Source organism: Lissotriton helveticus, chromosome 3_2, assembly GCF_964261635.1.
Source record: "Lissotriton helveticus chromosome 3_2, aLisHel1.1, whole genome shotgun sequence".
Taxonomy (NCBI): domain Eukaryota; kingdom Metazoa; phylum Chordata; class Amphibia; order Caudata; family Salamandridae; genus Lissotriton; species Lissotriton helveticus.
This window is the reverse complement of record NC_136062.1, coordinates 402,869,558-402,896,762: the sequence shown is the minus strand read 5'-3', so window position 1 is coordinate 402,896,762 and position 27,205 is coordinate 402,869,558. Positions and strand designations below refer to the sequence as shown.

Below are 27,205 nucleotides of genomic sequence, written 5' to 3'. Positions count from 1 at the left end.
ACCATTTTCCTAACCCATCAATTATCTGTTCCCAGATGACAAACGGTAGATTTTCTTAGGATGCGCTGTTAGAAAAGCAGGTAGTTGACTGCAAAGAGGCAGATGTCTGTGGTATCTCCAAATGGTTCAGCCCTGGAAACTGGGCTGAATACCCCCTGGCACAATCCTCTACCATATTGAAAGGGTTAATAGCCTTTTGATGTTGTGTAGTAAAATAAACAGTAGTCGAAGTTTGTAATCCAATGATTTTGTATAATGGGCTTAGTTTTAATCCATCCATCTCTATATTAATTCAATGACGATAGGACTAAATCCCCCAAAAAAAGCCCGATAGATCACAGACTGGTTTACGTTCTTCTATCCTCTATTCAACACTTTTTCTTCAGGGCTGTGTATCCAAATACGTGTTTGATGAGCTCGGAAAAGCACAGACGTAAACACCAAGCTCATGCTGTCGTTACATAGAGTAGCGAAGCGCCGGACTGACGAGTGATCAGTTCGTGCTTTTCCGAGCTCATCAAACACGTGTTTGTCTTACCAATGCGATGATTAATTTGCCTGATATTTGGATACATATCCCTGAAGAAAAAATGTTGAATAGAGGATAGAAGAACGGAAACCAGTCCGTGATCTATCGTGCTTTTTTAAAAAATTTAGCCCTGAGGAAGCCCTTTTGGGTGAAACGCGTTGACTGTGGCTGTGTATATCCCTCAGCTTTTTGTACAAATATAGAAGAAGTCTCTACATCAAAGACTGTGACTATTAATTATTCTTCGCATATTATATGCGATTTGCTCTGGGCCTCTCTGTGTTTTGTTTTTTCTTTGTTTTTGTATTAGGTCTTGTGGCAGTGGACATTAGAGGTGGGCATGCACTCTGTTAAAAATCCGTTTCAGTTACATTTAGTGATTATAGGGTTAGTGCGGCTCTAATTATCTCTTGCTACCATTTCTGTCTTGTTTTAGGAACAGGATTTGGCTTTCACACTGCGCTGTCTTTTTAATACGCACTGCCGTGAGAAGGCCAAAGGACCACTCGGCCAGACCATGAGAGAACTCATAATCTTGGGTGAGGCCAGCTGTGAGCCTTGGTGGTGTGGGAGTGGGGCAGTGGTGTGCCGCCCCGCTCCCACACCATCAAACTCATACTCAAGGCCTGAGCATTGCATTATTTTGCTGATTACAGTAATGACCCTCCATTATCAATACCTTAAACAGTACGTACATTATAGACTTTGTTAACATCACACAATATGGATTTAAATGCTGTGAGTAGAAATAGTTCAGAAATTCATTTAAATTGTCGTCAATCTTTTTTTTCTAGTTCATGATTAATCATAATAAAATAATAATAATAATAATGTTCAATGTCACTTGCTCAAAACAATTGCATCCTTAGAAAGTCAAAAATATCAATACAAGAATATAGAATACAAAAATATCGACTACCTATACTTAAACAGGTTAGTGCAAAAATATAAAAAGAAATATCAATGCAAAAAACATAGTTGTACAAAATATCGAATTTTATATATTATATACATATATAATATATTAAATAATACAATTAATATATTAAATAATACAATTAATATATAAAATAAAGTAGATTTAATATAAATTAAAAAATATATAATAAATAAAAGTCATTAAAAAAGTTAAATACACATACATAATAATTCATATATATTTACTTTTTAAGCATTAATAAACTATTAATTTAAATGTCTTTTATAATGTTAAAATAATATAACAAATTTACAAATATAAAAGCTCCCAGTGAGAAGTGAAACGCGTCATGGCAGGCACTATGCCTGTGTATTGTGTGGATTTTTTAACAGAATAAATTTACACTGCTTCATCCACTAACGCTGCGTGGGACTTTGTAATTTCCTTCTGAAGTCTGTGCCTGGAGTTTTGCCAGAGTAAGGGGCGGACAGGATTTCTTACGATATATATATATATATATATATGTATTCCAGCTCCGAAGTACCCAACGTACAAAGGAGCACCCGGACCTCAGCTGCACACAAGGAGCCTTGAATGGTAAGCGCGCCTCCAGCACAACGATATCCTTATACTGTTCAAACTGCCCTGGATGCCTGACACGTTTTGAAGTGTCCTCACTTCTCTTTAGAGGCTTTGGCAGTTATGAAGGAGCGCTTGAGGCACCACACCCCTTCTTGCTTAGATGCACGCCCTGGATGGGACTTGTAGTACCTCACGTCGCGCTAATGTTCAGTTGGTAACTTTTCAAGCCCATAGATGGGCCTCGCTGTGTGGAATTCGTGCAGAATCCATACGCTGCTGTCCCATGTTCTCGGCCCGTAGTGAAGACCGCATGGCCCCCGGTTGTTTCAGGGTGGTGCTCCTTCCACGGCAAGGGACGCCGCGTAAATATACCAGCTCCAAAGTACCCAACGTACAAAGGAGCACCCGGACCTCAGCTGCACACAAGGAGCCTTGAATGGTAAGCGCGCCTCCAGCACAACGATATCCTTTAACTGTTCAAACTGCCCTGGATGCCTGACGCGTTTCGAAGTGTCCCCACTTCTCTTCAGAGGCTTTGGCAGTTATGAAGGAGCGCTTGAGGCACCACACCCCTTCTTGCTTAGATGCACGCCCTGGATGGGACTTATGGGACTTGTAGTGCCTCACGTCGCGCTAATGTTCAGTTGGAAACTTTTCAAAGTTATGAAGGAGCGCTTGAGGCACCACACCCCTTCTTGCTTAGATGCACGCCCTGGATGGGACTTATGGGACTTGTAGTGCCTCACGTCGCGCTAATGTTCAGTTGGTAACTTTTCAAAGTTATGAAGGAGCGCTTGAGGCACCACACCCGTTCTTGCAAGAAGGGGTGTGGTGCCTCAACCGCTCCTTCATAACTGCTTTTGGGCTATTGTAAAAAAAAAATTAAACAAAATGTATATATATATATATATTGAACGCATACATACATATATTTATATATATATATATATATATATATATATATATATATATACATATATATGCTCTCATGCACCATAAATTCATAAAACACGCTCTTAGGACAAAACGAGGTAGTCACCAAATCCAAACAGTGCTGTTTATTCCACTAGCAGAGGGGTCAAAATGACTATTCCCACTCCAGTGAGTGCTAAAGTAGGGAAAGTGTTGGATAGTGGAGGGGTAGAAATTACTACTCCCACTCGGGTGAGTGTAACGGCAGGGAACGTGTTGGATAGCGGAGGGGTAAAAATTACTATTCCCACTCTAGTGAGTGCAACAGTAGGGTGAGTTTTGGATAGCGGAGGGGTAAAAATGAACCCTGGGTGTAGTTCGCGTAGTAGCGCTACGTGTAGCTACGCGGAGTGCACTTTGCACTACGCAAGTTACACATGAACTGCATAGTGCACTGTGCAAAATGCTGTTCGCACTGATTGCACAGTGCCGGATGCGTGTCCGCAGTGTGCAATCAGTGCAAACGACTCGCGAGCGGTCGCGAGCATACGTGACCACTCGCAATGAGAATACTGACCTCCCCGCATTGAGAATCTCGCCGGGAGGTTTATTTTCCAAGCTCGGGAATGGCAACTTGAGGTTGCTGATCACAAACGAGGAAAAAGTCTCACCCTGATGTCATTTTGCTCCTCGCGGTCGCCAACTTGACGTTGAGGACCGCGAGCAAGCAAAAAATGACTTCTAGAGTGCGCGTGTTTGCACTGTGCTACGTCCAATTCGCGTAGTGCGAAGTAGCGCTAACTACGAGAGCATAGCGTAGGGATTCGCCCAGGGTTAGTTTAAATTACTATTCCCACTCCAGTGAGGGCATCAGAGGGAAAGTGTTGGATAGCATAGGTGTAAAAATTACTATTCCCACTCCAGTGAGTGTAAAAGTAGGGAAAGTGTTGGACAGCAGAGTCGTAAAAATTACTATTGCCACTACAGTGAGTGCAATAGTAGGCAAAGTGTTGGGCAGCGGAGGGGTAAAAATTACCATTCCAACACCAGGGAGTGCAACAGTAAGGGAAGTTTTGGATAGCAGAGTGGTAAAAATCACTATTCCCACTCTAGTTAGTGCAATCGTAGGGAAAGTGTTGGATAGCGGAGGGGTAAGAATTACTTTTCCTACTCCAGTGAGTGTAACAGTAGGATAATTGTTGGATAGTGGAGGAGTAAAAATTACTAATCCCACTCCAGTGAGTGCATATATTTAATATTAATCTTTAGGAAAACATATTATAATGTTATAAAGATATACAAATACCTTAAAATATCATACAATATAAAATGAAAAACTTATTACCAAACAAATACAAATTATTTAGAAACAAAAAATTGTTACATACATTTACTTTTATAACACCACACAATTCACAACCCACATCTAAATAAATAAATGTACTGCTTCAACTAACATAATTAATTACCAATTCAAAATATTATTAATTAAAAAACAAATTAAAACTCATAACATTATTTTACTTCCCACAGTTTACCCCTATAATCCCCACAACCCACAGCTAAAATTAAACTGTAAAAAAATAATTATAAAATTATAACATATTTCAATTAAAACACTAATAGTATTTAACAACTAGTTATAAAGTAAGTAAAATTAATTTACTCTCTGAACTGTACCCCTATAACAATAAAACCCCACACAAAAAAGTACAAATACCCTAATTAAATCTAAATTAATTAATATTAATGATTAACTAATTTTTATTAATTAAACAAAAATTACCTCCGACTCTTTACCCTTATACACCCCATAACCCGCACCTAAACTTAATTACACAATTTCCATAAATAATAATATTAATTAAGAACAAATTATTAATTTAGAAAAATTAACCACCCTTTACCCCATAAACCCCACAAACTACACCTAAAAAAATCACAGAACTACCATAATTAGCAAATATTTAGTTAATATAAATCAAAAACGAGTTATTGATTAATTAAACATAAATTACTTCCAACCCTTTACCCCTATGAACCCCACAACCTGCACCTAAAATTAATAAAACAATTTCCACAATTAATTTCCAATCAATTAATAAATATAAATTAACAACTAATTATTAATTAATCAAAAATGAATTACTTCCCACCCTTTACCCTATAAACCCCACAACCCGTACCGAAAAAATTACACTATAATTAATTATGAATTAATTATTTAACAACCAATTAATAATTAATTACAAATACATTCTTTCGCACAATTAATGCTATAAAATCTAAATTAAATAAATAAAAAATAATCATTAATTTATTATAATTAAACTACTTTTCACCCTATTCCCCTATAAACCCACAATCCGGTACAGAACTAAAAATTGCAAAATGTAATTGAAATAAAATTCATAACTACCAACAATTTAACACATATATTAAAAAACATAAACAATAGTTATACAAAAAACATACATCACATACATTCAAAATATAAACTAAAATACATTTCACTAATTAAAAATAAATATTTTAAACATCTATATTTTCAAAACAATATTAATGACTTTTTTATTTTTAAAACGATATTTCTTACCTTAAATTTTGTATTCTTGACTACGATATTTTTGCTGTCGAAATTTCTGAAACACGATATTTCTAACTAGAAATTTGTGTAAGTGGCGCAGGGGGCCCTTATGCTTTTCGGTACTAGGGGTCTCCAAGCTTTCCCATAGTGAAAGCTGCTTGTTATTAGATAACTATCTGGAGCAGCTGCCTAGTTAGGGGTCATATGAGAATAAATAAAGGACAAGCATGTTAGCTCCGCCCCAGAGTACTCCAGTCCTGCTCCAGAGTACTCCAGTCCTGATCCAGCGAGCATGCAATAGTACAGATCAAGTGCTGTATCTGGAAAGTTGACCTGTCCGGTCCCATAGGATCAGTTTTCTTTTGTCCCGTTGCTTTTATTTATGAATCACATCTGAGAGGGGAGTATATTATTAGGGCTTTTTGTCTCATCATGAGATTCATGGGATGACACTGGTCTCATTTTGATAGCCAAAGGAGGAATTGCTTCCACTATCTCGAGCCGAGGTCGACTGGTTAATATCCACAAACAAGAACTTTTAATAGTTATTTTTTTAGATATACATTGCTACCTTAACTAGTCCCATTTGCAATAAAACATTTGGTTTGGCAAATGCTGACTACGTGTTTATCTAAAAATAAATATATATCTGCAGTCGGGCCTCAATTATAAACGTCACTATCATATTGTATTGTATTGTAATTGCAGTCATATAGCGCTTACTACCCCTGATGAGGCGTTGAAGCGCCTTTTCGGCGAGTAGCGCGCTACTCCGGTACCCATAGAGGATTAGTGTTGATTTAGTATAGTGAAATATGCAAGTACATTTTTTTAGCGGTGAATAGGTTAGTCAGTTATTTGGATTTTGAGTGATAGCAGAAGGATAGAGGAGCACAAAGGTTCCTATTTATTTAGCGCTTGTTGACACAAGCTATTTAGGAAGCCTATAAAGGATTAGTAGTGAATTAATATGGTAAAATATGAAGTAATTTCAGTGGTGGATATTAGTCAGTTACTTGGAGTGAGAAGGATAGTGAAGGGATAAAAGGGGAAGAAAGATTTTCATTCATATAGCACTTGTTACTCCTGATGGGTGTTGTAGCGCTTTTCTGGCTAGTAGTACGCCACTCCGGAACCCATAAAGGATTAGTGTTGAAAAATAGTATAGTATAAATATGAAGTTATTTGAGTATTAGCTATGGTATTCAATTATTTGGGTAGTATATTAGTATAGTTGAAATATGGAATTTGAGAAGTGAAAATGTTAGTATGTTAATTTTGATTGAAAAGGATAGTGGAGGGATAAAGGAGTGAAGGATTCTTTTAAATTTTATTTTATGTCTTAGCAGTAGGAGGAGGCTTTTGGATAAGTAAAAGGGAGTTTTGGAGGGGAGGAGTAGGAGGGAATAGTTTAGAAAGGTTTGTTTTAGGGGATCGGTATAGTAAAAAGTGGTGTCAGATGATTTTAGGAGGGGTAGAGTAGATGAGAGTCTAGAAAAGGTTATTTTGGCGATCATGGTAGTGGTATGGGGTTTGGGATAAATGAGAGAGTGGATGTAGAGGATATATTGATAGATGTATAGGATGAGAGATAGGGTAGTACATTGGAAAGAGTAGTAGAAAGAAGTTTGAGATGAGTCAGAAGGTTGGGCTAGAAGATATATTGAGCGAAGTATAGGCTGAGACATAGGATAGTGCATTGGAAATGCTAAATTAGAAGAAAGTGATAAATATATAGATCCATATGTACAGTATATAGATACATAAAGGAAGTAAGTATATGTAGATTACAGATATTGGTAGAGGCACAGGATGAGAAATAGGGTAGCGCATTAGATATGCTTTTTCAGGGGAATAGTAACAGACACACAGATCCAAGTACATGGAAGGTACATAGATGCACAATGGAAGTATGCACATGTAGACCAAAAATGATTTTTATTTATTTACTATTATTATTATTTTTTTCTCTTAACAAATATAATATAACAAATATAATTATTTTACATGTTTATACAAAGTGATACACAAAGTGATACTCAAAGATAGGTACATATCTATAGTGAAAACAAATTCTTATATACAAAGGGATATTCTGTAAATTTCTGTTTGCGTATGGTGCTAATGTGGGGAAGAGCCAAATCTTGAGTAGTTTTCTGAAGATAAGGTGGTTGTCAGTGGATCTTATGTTGGGGGGTAAATAGTTCCATAGTTTGGCTGCTTGAACAGAGAAGGATATGCCACCCAGGTTTTTTTTTTGTTTCTTGGGATTTTAAGGCGAGATGCTCCTTTAGAGCGGAGGTTCCTTTGTTGAATGTGTTTGGTGATTTTATTCCTGATGAAGAGTGGTCCTATTCTATGTATTGCTTTGTGGGTGATACAAAGCAGCTTGAACGTGGATCTTCTGGCAACCGGTAACCAATGCAGGGCTTTGCAGGCAGGGGAGATGTGGTCTCGCGGTTTGATATGCAAGAGTAGTCTGGAAGGTGAGTTCTGAATTCGTTGTAGTCTTTTCATGGTCGTTACAGGTGATCCGTGGTAGAGGCTATTGGCGTAATCGAGTTTGAACAGCACAAGGGAGATGGTAGCTTGTGCCTTGTGTGGAAATCCAAAATGAGGGAAAATTTGTCTCAGCGTTTTTATAGTAGCGAAGCTTGATCTTGCTATTTTATCCACTTGGGCATTCATCGACAGCTTCCAGTCCATGGTAATTCCGAGGTTTCTTACTTCCTTTGATACTTTAGGCAGTATTCCCAGTTCATCAGGGCATACGGCAAGTGGGTTGTAATTTTTCCAATCGACACAAGTGAGTATTTCAGTTTTTGAAGCATTCAATTTGAGATGGCTCCAAGTCATCCACTGATCCACGGCTCTGAGACAGCTGAAAATTGGTGATTTTCCAATATCTTTGGAGCATTCCAGTTGAAGGAGTATTTGTGTGTCATCTGCATAGTTGTAGCACGTGAGGTGAAATGTATTGATCAGTACTGGTAATGACTTCATGTAGATGTTGAAAAGCATGGGCGAGGTGATAGAACCTTGAGGGACCCCTGCTTTGGTGGAGTACGGTTTGGATGAGAAAGGTGGGGTGTGGATGACATTAGTTTCTGTTTTGAAGGTAGGACGCGTTCCAGTCTAGAGCAGTTCCCTCTATGCCGGCTTCATAAAGTCTTTGTTTCGGAGTGTCATGGTCAACCGTGTCGAAGGCAACTGAGAGGTCCAAGAGGAGTAGCGCAGCGATCAACTGTATTCTTTCGGTCATCCCAGATGGCAAGGAGGGCAGATTCAGTGCCTCTTCCCGGACGGAATTCTGTTTGGAAGTCTGAAAGTATGTCATTCTCTTCAATGAATTGTGACATCTAGGCAAACACTGCTCTTTTTATCAGTTTGCCCAGGAAAGGTCCATTTGTAATGGGTCTGTAGTTGTCAGGGTGCAGCGGGTCCAAGTTTATTTTCTTCAGTAAAGGGCGTATGTATGACTTTTTGAGTTTGTGGCGGACAGGTGTGAGAAGTTGGCCTGATATATGATGTTTCCAATTCTGGAACCACAGTCCAAACAATCCCTTATGGTGTCTGGTTGTAAATCAACCTTGTAGACAAGCTATCTTAACGGTAGCATAGACTAAGCAGCCTTAAAGGCTCAACTCAAGTGGTCGTGTTAAGCGAGCTGTTTTACCAATCACAGTCCTGTAATATCAAATGAAAGGACACCACACAAGTATATATTATAAAAATATATGTGTTTGTTTCTAAAAATAATCTCCAGTACTCTTAATGAACAAAGGGGCACAAGCGTTAAATCAAAAGCACAGTATAACATACAAAGTTGCACAATTATGGATGAGGGCGGGTGGCCACTCAAACCATATATTAAGAAAGTGGTATAAGAGATACCAATCGAACAGTGGTTAGGCATAGGGCCTAGGGAATCGCTGGGAGCAGTCGGGACAAGCAATGCTGAAGTCGGGAAAAGCCCGCGGGATTCGGGTGCAGTGCTTAAAGCACACGCATGCACCAATGTTAAGTCAATGGTGCGTAAAAGTTACACAAATAGAGTTTTAGGATACTTCCGATGAACCTAGAAGGACAAAACTTTAGACACAGACCCTAGAGGTGTGTACCAGTGCGGGAACACCGGCGTTGCAATGTTACCTCACCCACAGGAAGCGGGTGCACAGGGTCGAAGTGGCATCGGGTTTCGTCACGCAGGTTCTGGGTGCTTGAAGCTGAAGATGCTGCAGGCGATGTGAAGGAGAAGTGTCCGGTGTGATCCAAGGGTGGATCAGAATAGAAACGTACCTGAAAGCAGAGGGGACAGAGTCTGGGTCACTCAGCAGTGACCAGGGTGGAACCAGGACGGAACCAGGCAATGTCGGGCGCAATCAGGTGGTTGTCGAGGAGCTTCTCTCCGCTGCCACGTGGGCTCTGGGGAATCTGCGACGTCCAGTAGCGGGTCATGAGCTGTCCCACGTAGGCTCTCACCGTCGGCGCTGTCGGCTTCAAGATTGGAGCAAACAACACTTGGCAAAAGCAATCCACGCGGAACTGGAAGATTGCTACTCACTCGGACCAGGAGGGTCAGAGCGGGTGCTCCTTTTCAGAGGAGCGAGTGTAAATCTGGAGCAACCAGAATCACAAGTCGTATTTAGGTTTTCGCCGGCACAGGGGCCACAAACCAGCTGGCAAGTGACCGGGCCAACGCGTTGAGCCAAAGAAAGCAGAAGGGCCCCACGCAGCACTCGTCGAGTGTAGAGGAGTGAGCTTCGGTGCAAGAGTGGCTCAGGGCTCAGGGTGGGGCTTCTCAAACCCCGGTGTACAGCTTCGAGGGTCACTCGTGGGCTGCACGGTCAGCGTCTCGTGGTCTTTTCAAGATGCGTGCCCCACGCTTCCGGTCCCCTCCACGGGTCTCAGCTCTGCAGGGACTGTGGATCGGTCTGTAAGAAGGCAGGCAAGCTTGATCTCGTCGATCTCTGTCGCTTGAGTTCCGGCGGGAACTGCAACAAAGCAGACGTCGAGGTGCTGGATGGTGCCTGTTTGCACAGGGTGGTCACTCCTTGACCACAAGGGAGATTCTTCAGTCTTCTACGTTGAGTAGGATGTCGAAGGGTCCAGAGTTTCGTTTCTTATGTTTCATCAGGATAATCTGAAGTGCATTGGCACTGCTCCCATTCTTATTCCAATCTAGGGGGCTGGATTACTTGCTAGGTCCCCTCCTATGGGTGGGACCCAGGAAGGGGGTGGATACACCCCTTTCCTTTGATCCAGGCCGTGCTGGGACTGGGGCTGGTGTGCCCCAGAACCGGTTTGACCGGATTATGCAAGGGGCAGTCTTGTGCGCCCCAAGCAGTGTCTGGTTTCTTTCAAACCTCCCTGCTACAATCCACTATCTCCTGTCTGGGGTGGTGTCAAGTCAAGTCAAGTCAATAAATTTATATAGCGCGCTACATACCCAGAGGGTCTCAAGGCGCTTGAGGAGGGGTGGGGAATTACTTCTCGAATATCCAGGTTTTAAGCTGCTTTCTGAATGCTAGGTGGTTTTGAGTGAGGCGAAGGTGCATGGGAAGTGAGTTCCAGGTTTTGGCCGCTAGGTAGGAGAATGATCTTCCTCCCATGGTGGTTTTGTTGATGCGGGGAACTTGGTTGGAAGAGCGCAGCTGGCGGGAGGGGGTGTAGAAGGAAAGACGTGAATTGAGGCATTCGGGTCCAAGTTCGTAGAGAGCTTTGTGTGCGTGGGTGAGGAGGCGGAAAGTTATTCTCTTATTGATGGGGAGCCAGTGGAGGTTTTTCAGGTGATCAGAAATGTGTTCTTTACGCGGGATGTCTATTATGAGTCTGGCTGATGCGTTCTGGATGCGTTGGAGTTTTTTCTGAAGTTTTGCGGTGGTACCGGCGTAAAGGGTGTTTCCGTAGTCAAGGCGGCTTGTAACCAGTGCGTGGGTGACCGTTTTTCTAGTTTCGGTGGGGATCCAGCTAAATGTTTTTTTGAGCATGCGAAGAATGTTGAAGCAAGATGAGGAGACGGCGTTGACTTGTCTGGTCATCGAGAGTGAGGAATCCAGGATGACGCCTAGGTTCCGTGCGTGATCCGTTGGGATGGGTGCTTTTCCAAGGGCTTCTGGCCACCAAGAGTCGTCCCAGGCGGAGGGGGAGGTACCTAAGATAAGGACTTCTGTTTTGTCTGAATTCAGTTTCAGACGGCTATGCTTCATCCATTCGGCTACCTCTTTCATTCCTTCATGTAGGTTGGTTTTGGCGATGTTTAGGTCTTTGGTGAGTGATAGGATCAGTTGAGTGTCATCAGCGTAGGAGATGATGTTGAGGTTGTGTTGGCGTGCGATGGTCGCGAGGGGGCTCATGTATATGTTGAAGAGGGTGGGGCTGAGTGAAGATCCTTGTGGCACGCCGCAGATGACTTCAGTGGCCTCTGACTTGAATGGTGGGAGGCATACTCTCTGAGTTCTTCCGGCAAGGAAAGAAGTGATCCATTCCAGTGCTTTTCCTTGGATTCCGATGTTTCTAAGTCGTTGTAGCAGGGTGTTATGACAGACTGTGTCGAAGGCTGCGGAGAGGTCGAGGAGGATGAGGGCGACTGTGTCTCCATTGTCCAGTAGAGTTCGGATGTCGTCTGTTGCTGCGATGAGTGCGGTCTCAGTACTGTGTTTGGCTCGGAAGCCGGACTGTGAAGAGTCGAGGGATTTGTTGGCTTCGAGGAAGGCGGCGAGCTGGTTGTTGACAGCTTTCTCGATGACTTTGGCCGGGAATGGGAGGAGCGAGATGGGGCGGTAGTTTTTGAGTTCGGTGGGGTCAGCTGTGGTTTTTTTCAGAAGGGCGCTGAGTTCGGCGTGTTTCCAGCTTTCTGGGAAGGTGCCGGATTTGAGGGAGCAGTTGATGACGTCTCGGAGGTGTGGTGCTATGATGGAGTCTGCTTTGTTGAAGATGTGGTGAGGGCAAGGGTCTGAGGGGGATCCTGAGTGGATGGAGTTCATCAGGCGAATGGTGTCCTCAGTGGAGATTGGGTTCAAGTCATTAAGGATGTTCAAGGGGGGTGAAGGTACGGCAGAGGGTTTGGTGGGTTGGTCTTCGGGTTGGTTGTTGAAGCTGTTGTGGATGTCTGCGATGTTGTCGTGGAAGAACGAAGCTAGTGAGTCGCAAAGGGTTTGAGAGGGGGTGTGGTGTGACACCTCCCTGTGACAGGAAATCCTTTGTCCAGGCCTCCTTGGCTGAGTTTCGGTCAGCTGCAGGAGGTCAGACTCGTGTCTGTGGCAGAAGCATCCATTTTGTGGATCTGAGGCTCTCTTAAAAATCAACCGAATTTCAGTACAGTAACATGTCTTCTCCCTCTAGAGGGGTGGAATGCTATCCCCGTCACCAGGACTGGCGAGGGGATAGTATTCCAAATTGTATGACACCTTACACGACATGTTTTGAAAAATGCCAAACCAAAGTTGCTATATAACCGCGAGGATTATAATGCACTTAATAGTATATGGTATGGCATTATCCCGGAACAGCTTAGGGAGTGGTTCCCAACAGCTGCAGACAGGCTCAGCTCATGCTAGAGCTCCATCTCACATTAAACCACGCACTCTGCCTCCAGGATTGATAAGGCCTTCCATAGGAGTGGCTCACAGGTTTATATTTGTCCAGATATAGGTTTAGATATAGGTATACTATATCTAAGCAAGGGGTGATTACACCACCTTGCCCCAGCTGAGTGATCAGCCAGTTGTGTCAATTTAAGAACCAGCCAGGGGTGGCAAAAGATATGCTGCAGCCCCCGGTAGGCCTAGGTGGCACCTATGCCCTGAGCACCTATAGTGCATGGTACAGGGGCTGACAAGGAGTCCATTTCCAATTGTGGTATGTACCTATAGCACATGTATTACGAATTTAGAGAGAGAACAGCAGGCTGGGGGTCTGATTAGCAGGCCCACAGCCTCAGTAAGTCTAAAACCAGTGAAGCAAAAAGCAAAAATTGGGGTGACCATAGGATAGCAGACCCTACTCTCCTACAACAGGTGTCAGAAGTGCTGCCATCAGGCAGGCATCCCGGGACATAGCAGGAGCTGGCTCTGTGAGGTGGCGGAATCCAGTGTTATATATGGCTCCAGGATGGGGCTCGCGCAGCTCCCTTCCCTCTGTGAGCAGAGGCCCGCCCGGGGACACTGTTGTCTCCCAGATCGTATATGGCCCCATCACAGAATTATTTATAATTTAGGCCTCTGGGAGGTGATGATCCCTGTGGGTCCGTGCGACCCCTTCCAATTCTTTTAATTTTCCTGGGGAGGGTGTGGTCATTGGGGCTTCTTAAAAGCCCAGAAAGGGGACTTTGCACCCACCTCCATTATTTGAAACAAAGTCACGGGGAGGTGGTGGTCCCTGGGGCTTCATAGAAGCCCAGGAGGGGGGTCTTTGTGGACCCCCTCCATAAGTTGAAAAACCTAGTCCAAAAACACCTTTTATGATGCAATATATTAGTAACCCCCCTTTGCATCTGTGGTGATGTCAACCACAGCTCATTAATTGTGCTGCCTGTGTAAACATCCTGATAGTGGGCACTATGACAGGCATTTTTATTTAGGAATTATTGTCTAAATCAGTATCTACACTCTGATGCTCAAGTGAATAGTTTAGTAGTTCCTTTCATGTTTCTGCCCTACTTCATCCATATTTGATCAGTGAAACATGTTGGCAGCATTGGCGTAATAGAAAATGGTGTATCCCGGCACAGTGTGATAAGGGGCCCCTGACTCTTCCATACTTCAGAGATATACATTGACCTTAGACTGAATGGGGGCACCCTAAAGGGTCGGCGGGCCCTTGTACCAGACCGGACAGTAAGTACAACTTCATCCTGAGATGCCAAGCGATATTCGGTCCACATCCCAGAACAACTCACGCTCCCAGACAACAGGAGCAGGGGTGACCCCAGTCAGTATGAGCAGCATGGGTCACAGACGCAAGAGAAGGACCGCTCCAGGCACACTGTCGGGTGAGAAGGGGAGGGACACTTAGTCTCTTTGGTATCATCAACTTTCCGTCAACCGTAAGAGGTGGCCATACAGGCTTCTCTCCATAAATTTAGGACATAGTTAGCAAGCACTTATTTTAAGTCTAGAGTAATTTGTATGTTTTTCTCAACCATCCACTCTTATTTTGAGGACATTTGTGTGCAGCCTGAATTCAGTGGTCTGTGGATGCACATTTGAAACAGTGCTTAATTTGAGGCAGTGTTGCCGGTAGCATCCCCCAACTCTCATTTTTGGGGACCGGCAATTCTTTTTCAGCATCAGACATTTAGTGAGACCAACAGAGGGAAATACATAGAGGGGGTAAAGAAGAAGAAAGAGAAAGCCAGAATAGCCACCACAAGGAGGAGACAGCAGGAATATGAAATGAAGGGTCAGGGAGTGAATTAAAAAGTCACGAGGTGGGTTTAAGACTCAAACCTTGGTAGTCTGCTGGCCAACATTTAATCACGCTTGCCGCAGCCTTCTGTGCAGGGCCTTGGGCAAAGGCACTCAGTCTCTCACAAATTTAGCATGACTGAAATGTGTTCTCTGTAAAGTATATGCTACTTCATGGAGTACGGGCCACACCGGCAACATAGTCCCATGCGCCGGGAAACCCTTTTTGGGTATCTGTTGTGCATTATAACCCCCGCAGTGCCCCACTCCCACTTGTACAATACCTTCTCTCATATAGTATTCCTTCTCATGCCAAGAAAACCAACGTACACGCTCATCTTGTGGTGGTCATTTATTGGCCGCAGTTTATTAGGGTTACAAGGAAACATATATATATATACTTTGCATATTTTTGCCTGTTAAGTCCTGGCAAACTTCCTTGTTATTGTCTCTTGGCCCTTCTGGGTCGTTTCCTTTGTTAGGTTGGATTTTTTGCGCTCCCTTTGCGTGGGAGGGAGTAGTTTCTGTCCCGGAGTTAGGCCACCTCGCTACCAAGTCCGATTCTTGTTGTGCCCTGCCTTCCGGCAGGGGCTGGGCTGCGAGTGCTGTCCCCGTTTGCTACTCCCCCCAATCTTTGGTAGGCCAACTTCCCAGCCGTGAGGCATCCCAGAGTGAGTGGTCCTACACACCTATCCTTAGGCCCAACTCACCCAGCCGTGAGGCATCTGAAGGTGAGTGGACCTATTCTGGCACACCGCCCTCCGGTGTGCCTCCCTACCAACCGTTATCAGCGTAGTTCTTCGCCGCTCGTTCCTCAGCCCTGCGACATTGCTGTTCCTTAGGTGTGGGTGGGTGGGTCAACAATTTGGGCTCCGACGCCGGTGCTGCTCCCCCGCTCCGATAAGATAGGAGCTTGCCTTGGGGGAGCAGTGCTTATATGCCCCCCCCCCCTTTGTCTTCCAGGCCAGGTCGGCCCCTGCCTATTGGGGAGGGCTCACCTCTCACCTCGGTCCCTATTGGCCAGCTCTACTCCCGCGGCCGCTGTGTGAGGGGGGCGGGCGTCTCCTTTGTCCTGCTTCTTTTTGGCGCCCAAAAACTGGCCCCTACCAGTTGTGTCTGGGGGCACGGCGCTGGTTATGGCGCCGGCTCTCGAGCCCCCTTCGGGGGCATCCTCTGCGATAACCCCCGCAGTGCCCCACTCCCACTTGTACAATACCTTCTCTCATATAGTATTCCTTCTCATGCCAAGAAAACCAACGTACACGCTCATCTTGTGGTGGTCATTTATTGGCCGCAGTTTATTAGGAATACAAGGAAACATATATATATATACTTTGCATATTTTTGCCTGTTAAGTCCTGGCAAACTTCCTTGTTATTGTCTCTTGGCCCTTCTGGGTCGTTTCCTTTGTTAGGTTGGATTTTTTGCGCTCCCTTTGCGCGGGAGGGAGTAGTTTCTGTCCCGGAGTTAGGCCACCTCGCTACCAAGTCCGATTCTTGTTGTGCCCTGCCTTCCGGCAGGGGCTGGGCTGCGAGTGCCGTCCCCGTTTGCTACTCCCCCCAATCTTTGGTAGGCCAACTTCCCAGCCGTGAGGCATCCCAGAGTGAGTGGTCCTACACACCTATCCTTAGGCCCAACTCACCCAGCCGTGAGGCATCTGAAGGTGAGTGGACCTATTCTGGCACACCGCCCTCCGGTGTGCCTCCCTACCAACCGTTATCAGCGTAGTTCTTCGCCACGCCGTCTGGGAGGCTTCCGTCTCCCCGCGGCTCCCCCCAACTACGTCCTGATCTTCCATCTTTGCGTCCTACCAGGACCATTGCTCCCTTCCGGTTGGACCGGTTTAAGCATCCATTCTCTGCTGTTGTCTCCTCCCGTCTCGTTCCCCCAGCGCCCTCCCCTGGCTGTTTTTGAAAACTTGCTCCTCTGATCCTCGGTGTCTTACCCGGGGTCAGCCTGGCGGTAAGTACCCGAGTTCCATTGCATTGCCTTCATATGTCATGTTAGCCCCCCATTCACTACTTTTATTAGGTGGGCCGTAGAGTTCTTGGATTGGTGGGGGCAAGTGTTCCGCTGCCACTGTTGCTGTAGAACTCGACAGTGTGGGCGCTGGGGGGCTTCACTGACTTCCTTCGAGACTAAGCTTGCCATTAACCTGCTCACTGGGGGCAAGGCATTTGAACCTGAAGGTTTCTGAGCAGGATCCTGTACGCATAATAGCGCACCTAATTCCATCCTCCTGTCTCTAGTAAAGTCCGCCCCCATCTTTCGGACCATTGTCCTTGATGGGCCGAGATCCCTTTGAGGCCAAGGCCTCTCACCTCCACTAAATGTAGATCAAGTTTTGCTGTATTTACCATGCGGTGCTTGGTACACTTCCATCGCTTCATTCTATTGTGATAACGTTAGAAACCGGTTTGAAGGATTGCATCACAAAGAGAGCGATATCCCTCTGGAATTCAAATATCGCCCAGTCCGGGGGGGACGCGCTGCCTGGCGGTGTAAGCCACCCCACCAGCGTCCTGGTGGTGGGGTCCCCCTCCTGCTAACGCGGGGACAACTTAATCTGGGGAACAGGATCCGGACGTGGATTGCACCTTGATGTCTCGTGCCCTCCCCTTATATAAGGGTGTCTCAACAGATTATAGGCATGATTTGAGCCTGTCGGCGTCCCGGGCCCTCTGCTGAAATGAGAAGCCGGCATAGGTGTTCGGGTAACCTTGACATTGACCTTTCGCTGTAGTACGTTTCGCTGAAACAACTACGTGCCCTGCTAGCTGTATATTGAAGGCTACTTCGGTAAGTACAGGCAGTCTTTGGCCGCCTTGTTTCTTGGGCCGTGGTACCTAATTGTAATACATCAGTGGGCAGATGAGTCGTCTCCATGAAGAGGTCGTCATCGACTGCAACCACTATTTCTTACACAACAAGCCTCTAGCGCTGGGGTAAGTTGTAATTCCTCCTGCATAAGGAATTATTCTGGAGTTGTACATTCCTGTATTACCTATCTCACTCTTCTCATTACTAGCCATTTGAGAAAAACTGTTCACTTTTGAAATCAATTGCCGTAGCTCCGTGACACTTGATTGTATCTACATAGAATAAGGTATTTTTTACTTCATTGAAAGATCTTTGTTCTATTTATTAACAATTGACGATCTAGACGGGAGTTATGTCATATTATGCATATTATGTGTATAGGAAGTATGTTATAAAACAAGGCAGGACAGATTGCTTTGGACTTTATTAGTAACATTGCTTATAAATCATCATTTATATTAGCCCTCATTTTATAAAATAATCGCCCCAATATCAGTTCAGATGTATATATGTGATAAAGGGATGTATTGTTGTAATTATGGACTTTATAAATTGAAATGTTTTGTCTATACCTACAACCGTGCGAAATAAGTCGTTATCTTACAAGCGTAGAGTTGCTTGTATCAGTCTATAAAAAAAATATTCTCTTTAATTAGGATTACACCAGTCCAGGATACATGTCCCCTATGTAAGAACATTTGAATGGTGTACTAGTCAGTGTCACTATGAAGCTATCTTCTCCTTTTGAGATACCTTGAACAATTTAATACCTGCGATAATAAAATATGGTAACTCTATGTATAAAAACTTCGGTCAATCTTCATAACTCAGAGGCCCTCACTAATTTGGCGCCTATTGATAAGTATAGGACCCTAGCTTTATAAGAACCATCATACCTCAGTATTACCAGCGTTGTAATCCTACATGTAACATTAACTTAAGTTATTTATAGTCTGACTTGTAGATTCATTTCTTTATTCATTTTTAGAAATCCTTTGGTTTTTATTCGTGAACATTCTTTATCAATCCTGTACCCTGGAGATATTAAATAGAAAGAACCATCACTACTTAAATTAATCTTTCAAGTAAGTTGACCACTGTACATGAATGAGGACACAAGCACGTTTATCTATTATCCTTTTTTGGTCGCATTGGTCCACTGAGCTGCTAGGCTCGGTTGATTCGTTCTTCTTTCTGTAACCTGACACCCTTGAGCACCAGCTGGCACTCCTCGATGTTTTCCCCTGTTTCCATTTCTATGGAGGGGCACTGGGCAGAGTGCCTAATTCTGTCCTCATTGACCAGCCTAAATCTGCAGACGGCGGCCAGCAATTACTCGTTAAGGATAGTGGGCAAACGCCTGGCTGGCGAACTTACGTCTAACCCCTCATCTCTTACCCATCTCTATACCAGCACTGTACATTCAACTTTCTATAGAGCATTAAATGTCTCGGCACGGAACGATTAAGAGGGTTGCCCGGATCACCGCGGGTGGGCGCGAAACCGGGCTTGAACTCTTGTTTGCAGCACCAAAGTCGGCTGTTTTAGCCGCAGGCTCCTCGTTTACCCCAAGCCCCTGTTTGATACAATCTTCCCTAAAAGCCACCTATCCCTTCTCATACGCCCACAGTCCCCGGTCTTACTGTTGTGGTTTGCCTGTCCCCACACCTTTCGCGGTGAGCGTTTCAGCTGTCTGCCTTGCCTACATTGTGTTATCCTACCCCTTGATGTGCGGACCTCTTAACAGGCAGCCTAATTACTACCGGTGGTTTGATTGCTGCCTGGATGCTCTCCTCTGTGAAATGTTTGTGGTCATTTAACAATTTTCAAGCCATGCCCTACCTTAAAACTCTTTTTTTTTTTTTTTCCCTTGCGTGCGATTTACTCCTGAAGACTCTTACAAGAGGCTCGGGTCATATTCCTCTGAAGTCGAATGCTTTACGAGCACAAGGTTTACTTTTGTAAATACAGTGCCTCTATTCTGGGCTTCATCGTCTATTTATGACACATGACTTAGTAAATTGAGCCCAGAGTTTACAGAAACTCGGACACCGGCAATGGATTTGAAATTATGCACCACTTAGTTTGTGATATGGCCAGTCTCGAAATAAACCATAACTTGTTGCCCTATTTCTTTGTCCGGGGACCTCCGCTGGTGGCTGACAACATCGCCAAGGCTCTATTTTATTTGTCATGTGTACGATGTGATAGCCCTGTGCAGACATTCAGCATACAACAGTGTTTGTTTCCTGACCGTTTCGAAAAAAAATATCTTTTTACCAAACCGGGGCCCACTGAGCTTATTTGCTGTATTATTGGCCCCAGATATATCTTCTCTCTGCAGCCCCTGTCAGTGTTTCTTAGTTGGGGGTCTTGCTCGTAAGATTCTCTCTCTACATTTTCTCTGCCCCGCTACTCAACCTTTCCTTTTTATGGCCTCCGACGCAGTTGCTGCTGGGCTCAAGTGCAGGGAAGGGCAAATGTGTTCACAAGAGCTCTCTAATCAGACTCCCAGCCGCTGGAAGTGATTCCGGGTCCAGCCGGGGCGAGTGCATAACACAGGGGCACCTCGTGCTATATTGTGTAGCGCCGTTGGCAGGAGGAGGCCCCGAGGCGCCTTCTTGTGGGCGGGAAGCGCCGCATGCTGCGTTCTGAGCTTTACCAAGAGCTCGTGGTTCAGTGCCCGGACGACCCCTCTAAACCGGTTAACCAGCTTGACCTAACCCGGGACCATGCACCGTGCTCCCTTGCCCTTCAAGCGGGCAACACTACAATTATCTACCGGCATGCCCCCCAAAGGATGAAATAAGGCTGGGCCGCGCCACCCCGTGGGTCGGTCCTGCTCGATCGGAGATGCATATCCAGTCTATGTCTTTGTTCGTCTATGTGCAAAATCGCCTGTTCACAACCCGCGTACCTACTTGCATTTATTTCGCATTAGTGTCGGCAGTGTAATCCTTAAAACCTGGATAGCCTCTACATGACCTGCAGCTTGTAAGTGTAATAAGACCCGGGTTCAAGAGAAGCGCTATGCGCTAGAAGTCTGTTTTTTTATGCAAAAGCAGTTACCGCTGGTAAAGCCCCTCCCCCTAAGTAATTACCGTAGTTAGAAGCCAGGGAGAAGGTTGCTTCTGTTACTAACCACTCTGGCGGTTACGCTCGCTTGCTCCCTGGGGAGCGGGCCGATGTAACCCTCATAGGCCGCGTTGGTGCCTCCACGTTTCCGTGGTCGGGAACCCTGGTGTCCTTGCTGTGACTCTTGTGCCTCTAAGCATTTGCCCACGTCGGGTGACCTATGCTCTGCAAGCAGCGGGATTACCCCGAGGCTACAATGTGTCCCGCCTTTGCCGACCTGGCCTTAATGCTTCTGACCCTGCTCACCTTATTCCATTAACATCAGTCATCTCGGGGGCACCGCCGCCCGCACCGACCCGTCTGCGTCGTGAGACCTGCCCTGCCGCTCGTCTTCACTCCTGGCCGTATCCCCTGGTCGGCTGGTCCCGTGCTTGGCTAGGCCGGCCGCTCAGTGCCGCCGTGTTGGATTGTGCTGTCGTGTGATCCCTGCCGTGATCCCCCCTCCGGTCACCGCCGATCTGGCTGTAGGTGACGGTAAATCCAGACCCGCGGACGCGTTTCTTTGAGCGGTTGTGCAATTCTCGGCGTGCTCCGATGCAGCAGACCTCCTCGCCGAGTTGTAGCTGAGTAGCAGCGGCGGCCGACCGTCGCCTCAGGACGTGCCACAGCAGAGCTTTGCCTCGATGGTCAGAATCAACAATTTGGGCTCCGACGCCGGTGCTGCTCCCCCGCTCCGATAAGATAGGAGCTTGCCTTGGGGGAGCAGTGCTTATATGCCCCCCCCCTTTGTCTTCCAGGCCAGGTTGGCCCCTGCCTATTGGGGGGGGCTCACCTCTCACCTCGGTCCCTATTGGCCAGCTCTTCTCCCGCGGCCGCTGTGTGAGGGGGCGGGCGTCTCCTTTGTCCTGCTTCTTTTTGGCGCCCAAAAACTGGCCCCTACCAGTTGTGTCTGGGGGCACGGCGCTGGTTATGGCGCCGGCTCTCGAGCCCCCTTCGGGGGCAGCCTCTGCGATAAATTTAAAAACAAACTACCTATAGTGTAGGGAATCTCCAGTCACTCACACTAGGCAGTGAGTGCATACAAACTGGGCTGGAGTGTTGTCACCCCACTCTCGGTGTGTACCCGTACGGTCTTAGGTTGCAAATGCAATAGACACTCACATCCCATTGTGAGTGTATACTGTCACACCAGGCTGCCAGTGTGTATGTAGGCACGTCATCACCCTATGTGCTAATGCAGGGTGATCCAACAGTCCCATGACCTGGGAGGGGATAGAAAGACATATCATGCTGTGGGTTCATAGACGTTCACAAAGTGACGTGAGAGCGCAGGGAGGCACATCTTATTATGGGTACATGAAGGATGTCAGACAATAGACAATCACACCAAGTGCTTATGGGATTATAGAAAATTAGATGCACAGACAGTTGTGGGATCATAGAAAATGTTAGAGCGCAGACAGTCATTTCACGTTGTGGGAGCATGAACAATCACACCAGGTGATCTGGGATGATAGAAAGCGTGAGTACGCAGACAGTCATACCGCGTCGTAGGAACCTGGACTATCGCACCAGGTAATCGTGTGAATATAGAGATTTTGAAAGTGTAGACAGTCATACTGTGTTGTGTAAAAATGAGCAACCATTCTAGGTAGTTGTAGTATCATAGAGATTGTGAGAACGCAGAAAGTCACACCTTGTAGTGGGAGCAGGGACAATACAACTAGGTAATCATGGGATCACAGAGATTTTGAGAGTGAAGACTTTTGATTCATGAATAGGCTCAGTAGTCACTACTAAGTACCCCCTTTTCTCTTGTTGTAACCTCCCATGAGGACTGCCCCGGTAACATGTGTTGTTACTCTGTAGGCTTTATTTACAGTCTGTGAGCACTATGGGGCATATTAGCAAGAACCTCATTAAAATGATCGCCGTTTTAGCGGCAGGAAACTATCACTAAAACAGTGATAATGGGCTTGCTAATATGCGTTATAGAATTCTAATAGAAGCCCAGGTTAGATGTCCTGCACGGATGTATGACGTTACAACGCATACTTTTACCACGCATACCATTACAACGCGGTTTTTACCACGCATACCATTACAACGCATAGCGCTTTGGGGTGCTGGATAGTGAATAGTTTAATTTACTATTCCAACAGTCCCCGTGGACACTAGGGAAGGTTATTGGATAGTAAAATAACCTATTCCCTATCCTAGAGCGCCCCCCAGCGCAATGCGTTGTAATGGTATGCGTGGTAAAAACCGCGTTGTAATGGTATTGCGTGGTAAAAAATGCGTGGTAAAGGTTGTATACCGTCCTGCACATCTAACCTGTGCTTCTATTGGAATTCTATAACGCATACTAGCAAGCCCATTATCACTGTTTTAGCAGATGTTTCCTGCCGCTAAAACGGCGATAATTTTAATGAGGTTCTTGCTAATATGCCCCTTTGTTCTTAAATGACCTCTACCTGCTGCAAACACGACACGCTTCGCTTGCCTGCAACCGCCTGTTTTTTTAAACAGCGGGGCACATTGCGCTGTATCTTATGTTTTTGCGTCAGCTCCAACAATGGCTGCCATGTCTTTCATTTCTCTTGCACAGTTTTCGCAACTCTATTTTAACGCTTAGCCTGCACTAATGTATATATATTTTTTAAACAGCACATCACACTGCGCTTTATCTTTTGCTTTTTTTAAGTTGCACTTTATGGTATTTTTTTTTACCAGGGTGGCACGCTTCAGCTTTAACAATGGCAGCCACGCCTTTCTTTTCTTATGCGCGGCTTGGCTAACTCTATCTTCACACTACACATGATGTTATATATATATTTTTTTTAAAGCAACGCGGCATGCTGCAGCCTCACTTTATCTTATAGTTTATTTTCAGCAGCGCGGCATGCCAGCTTTCGCTTGAAGAGTAGTGGCTGCGTCTTTCTTTTGTGCAGCTCGCCCAACTCTATCTTAGTCCTCCACTCCCTCATCCCCACTTCTCTCCCATGTCACATCCCCCCATCCACGAGTATCTCCCCACTTACCCCGTCCCAGTTCCCTACACACGTAACTAACTTAAATATGCATGGGCACTGTGTGCATTACTTTTTGGGGCATGGGCGCATCTCTTTAGGTTTCAGCACAACACCCTCTTTCATATTTACAACACTAGTGCCGTGCATTATGTTGCAACACGGCGCCCGCTAATATTTTTACAGAGACAATAGCTGAAAAGTCTCACAAATGCAAGACCTATTGCATTGCAAATGCTTATTTTAGGTCTGTCTGAGAGCAGCACAAGCTGCCTCACAATGCTACTATGTTCTGGGCGTATTCCCTTAGCCATTGTTTGTTGTAGGTGTCATTCAATTATTGATCAGCCCACATTCATCATCCATTTGTTGATTGTTGCCACCAATAGTTACACATGTATTTCCACCAGTGCATCGACAAGGGGACATTTAAATCCACAGGGGGGGGGGGGGCATACTATTTCTTTCCCAGTGTTTTTTACGTGGGTTTCTCTGAAAAGTTTCATACATCTGTTCTAAACCAGCATTTGTGGGAAATTCCCTTCATCAAAGCAAACTTGGAGATTGCTTATGTAAATTAGATGAGCAAAAACCTGAGTTTGTTGCTCTGGCTGCACGCCTCAGCCTTTACCTCCTCCCCCAGTTGGCACCTGCAGCCATTCAAGAAGGTGTTTGAATTGAGCCATTACACTTTATCGTTGCTCAATAAGTGCCTGCTCTGGATTTGACAAACTGCAGTTGGCCTATTTACTGGCACAGTGATTTTTTGGACCGTCACTGCCACTGACATTCAGGGAGCTTAATTTGAGCAGGTGCTTTCAGGTGCTCAGCACCGGCACTTCTTTCACAGGGACGGGGCTACAATTTCTGACCCTGCAGGTGGTGGGCTCAATATTCATTGTCCAAATTCAAAATAATACGCATAACATACATTGCATGGTGACTGGCTGGTAAATGTTCATAGACAGGCCAGCATACACCTGTCCAGGCAGGCATGATTGTGTATCACCACGTTAGTGATGATGTCATCACGCCGATCACAAATCCAAGAAGTCATTGACAAACTATGGCTTGCATTCTATTCCACGAGTTTGCTGCACCCTGCCACTGCCTGAGCCTAAGCCTCCCATTGCATAATTGTAGCTGGGGGCTGGCTCATGACAGAGTTGAGGCAAGGAAGCTGCAAGAGAGCATTTGAACTTCGGAGTGAGGGCTCTTGAGGAAAAATAAGTGGACTTTCCACTTGCTGCATAGCCAGAGCTGCGTAGCCAGAGAGGCATTTCCTGCTGCCCTGCAATGTTGCGTTCCTCAACGTGCTCAATGCGTCTGTGGACCAACACAACTTTTGTGTGCCATTGTGTCACCTGTAGAATCTGTGCGCTGCACCGCAGCATGGTAATTGCTGAGCATGCGTGGGTCCAGTAGGCACCACAGCCATACTTACCGGCATTGGCAGCATTATGGCTGGGGACAATGCCTGTGCTGTAGCAGGCAGGGTCACAGCAAGCTGAGCAGTGGATGTTGATGCCGTCGCTATCCCTAGACCTACTAATTACAGGCAGCACTAGCAGTGACATCACCGGCTCTGCTCGAGCAGCCGTCTGTGCCGGATTAAACCCAGTCATAGCGCACTGATTAATTTATGCAAAAAAAGCATTTTCATTTGGTGTACATTTTGTTTTTGCACTCAGTGTAGGTAAGAAAGTAAAACACACCATCTTCCACTTCTTTAGGAATGACAACAGGAAAACGCAGAGTTCAAAATTGCAGGGACATGTATAGGTTGACGAAAGGGGTCACAGGCAGCAACAGTGTTATAGATGAGAGCCAGCGAGAGTAAAGAGGAGAAGAAACAACAAGAGAGGAGAGAGATAAGACTGAGCTAAGTAGAAGAAAAGGAGAGCAAATCAGATACAAAGAGAAAGCAGCCAAGATGTGAAAAAGAGACCGTTAAGAAGAGAGAAGATAGAATAAAAGCATGTAGAGGACAGGACAGACGAAAAAAAGCAGACAAATGATAAAACAGAGACACAGCTAATCACTGCTAGAAGAGTAATAGTAGAGAGCCAAGATCGAGGGGAGAGAGAGCAGAGCATGGATAAAAGTGAAGAGGAAAAATGGCAGGGCTAGAATGAATAGAGGGCAAATCAGAAATACATGGAATAAGGTAACACACCAGGTGTGACAAAGATGATAGAAAACAATTAGAGAGGTGAGAGGATAGACTCTTAGAGCAAAGACTTAGGGGACAAGAAACAGATCAAGGTTAGAAGATAGAGACTGAGGCCGTGAGAGTGTTGAAAGTGGGGCTCACCGTAGGAATTAATCAGCTGTGGCCTCCTTGGCAACATTTTCAGCACCTGCACTTCTTTTTTTACAAATTAAGCACTGCCACCAGGTGGTATCTGCCACAGGCTTCTGATTATTTAAGAGTAGGAAAAATGAGGGCCGGCACTGGTTGGTTAGAGACACAGAGTTCTATCCGGTCAGTGAGCCTTGATGGTGGATATTAGTATAAGCTAGCACTTTCAGTGCCTTTCTTGCCTCTCAGGGCGAGTCTGTAGGGGCTGGTGACAGTGTGGTTGGGCAGTCGGCGTGCCTGAGGTCTGTGACTGCGGCGTGCGCTGCCTGTGTTGCATCAGTTCACCTCTGGCATGACTAGGTGCCAGGAGGTGCAGTTATGTAGTATTAACAGAAAACGTCTAATGCGCTGGAGCACCCATGCACCAGCTAGAACCGTACTTTATACTGTTGAACAAAGAAGCTTGAGTGACAAGCAAACATGACAGCTTAGAAGCCCATCGTGATTAATAGGAACCAGCTCCGTCTCCTTTTTTGGAGAAATAACAGCAAACCCTTTTTTGTGTGTTTTGTTGCTACGAGTGCGAAAGTGTGGTTATGGTGGTCAATCTTGGCACAATATGCATGATTGTGTCAACTTCTAATATATTTTGGCTCTGACATTGTTAGCTTATTGCAGGCATCCAATTGCTTGCCCTAATGGTTACATGTACGTAGAGCTGTTGAGGGTGAGTTGTAACCATACTGGACAGGTTAAGGAACAGAGGCCATTGCTTCTTAAGCTTTTGAGAACAAGCCACACTCCGGGCTGTGAGAAGGATTTCTAACAAGACCACTTGATCAATCCAACGATGCACTTGCTCATCAACTAAATCCCTATTCACTCACTTATCACTCATTCATCTGTCCTTGCCTTCACTCACTCACCCATCCTTCCTATGAACTTATTCTGCAACTCATGCACTCAATCGCTTACCAATTCTCCTGTCTACCCTTTATTGCACTCACTAATCTGTCCATGCACACAGCCATCACCCATTCCTC

The 27,205-nt window shown here is 45.3% G+C and overlaps 1 protein-coding gene across 2 annotated transcripts in view; it reads left to right on the top strand.

The window, feature by feature from the left end:
- The window catches only part of PAMR1 (peptidase domain containing associated with muscle regeneration 1), a 278,128-nt gene that overhangs the window by 191,237 nt on the left and 59,686 nt on the right, over positions 1-27,205 (top strand). The gene's annotated exons all lie outside the window — the stretch shown is intronic.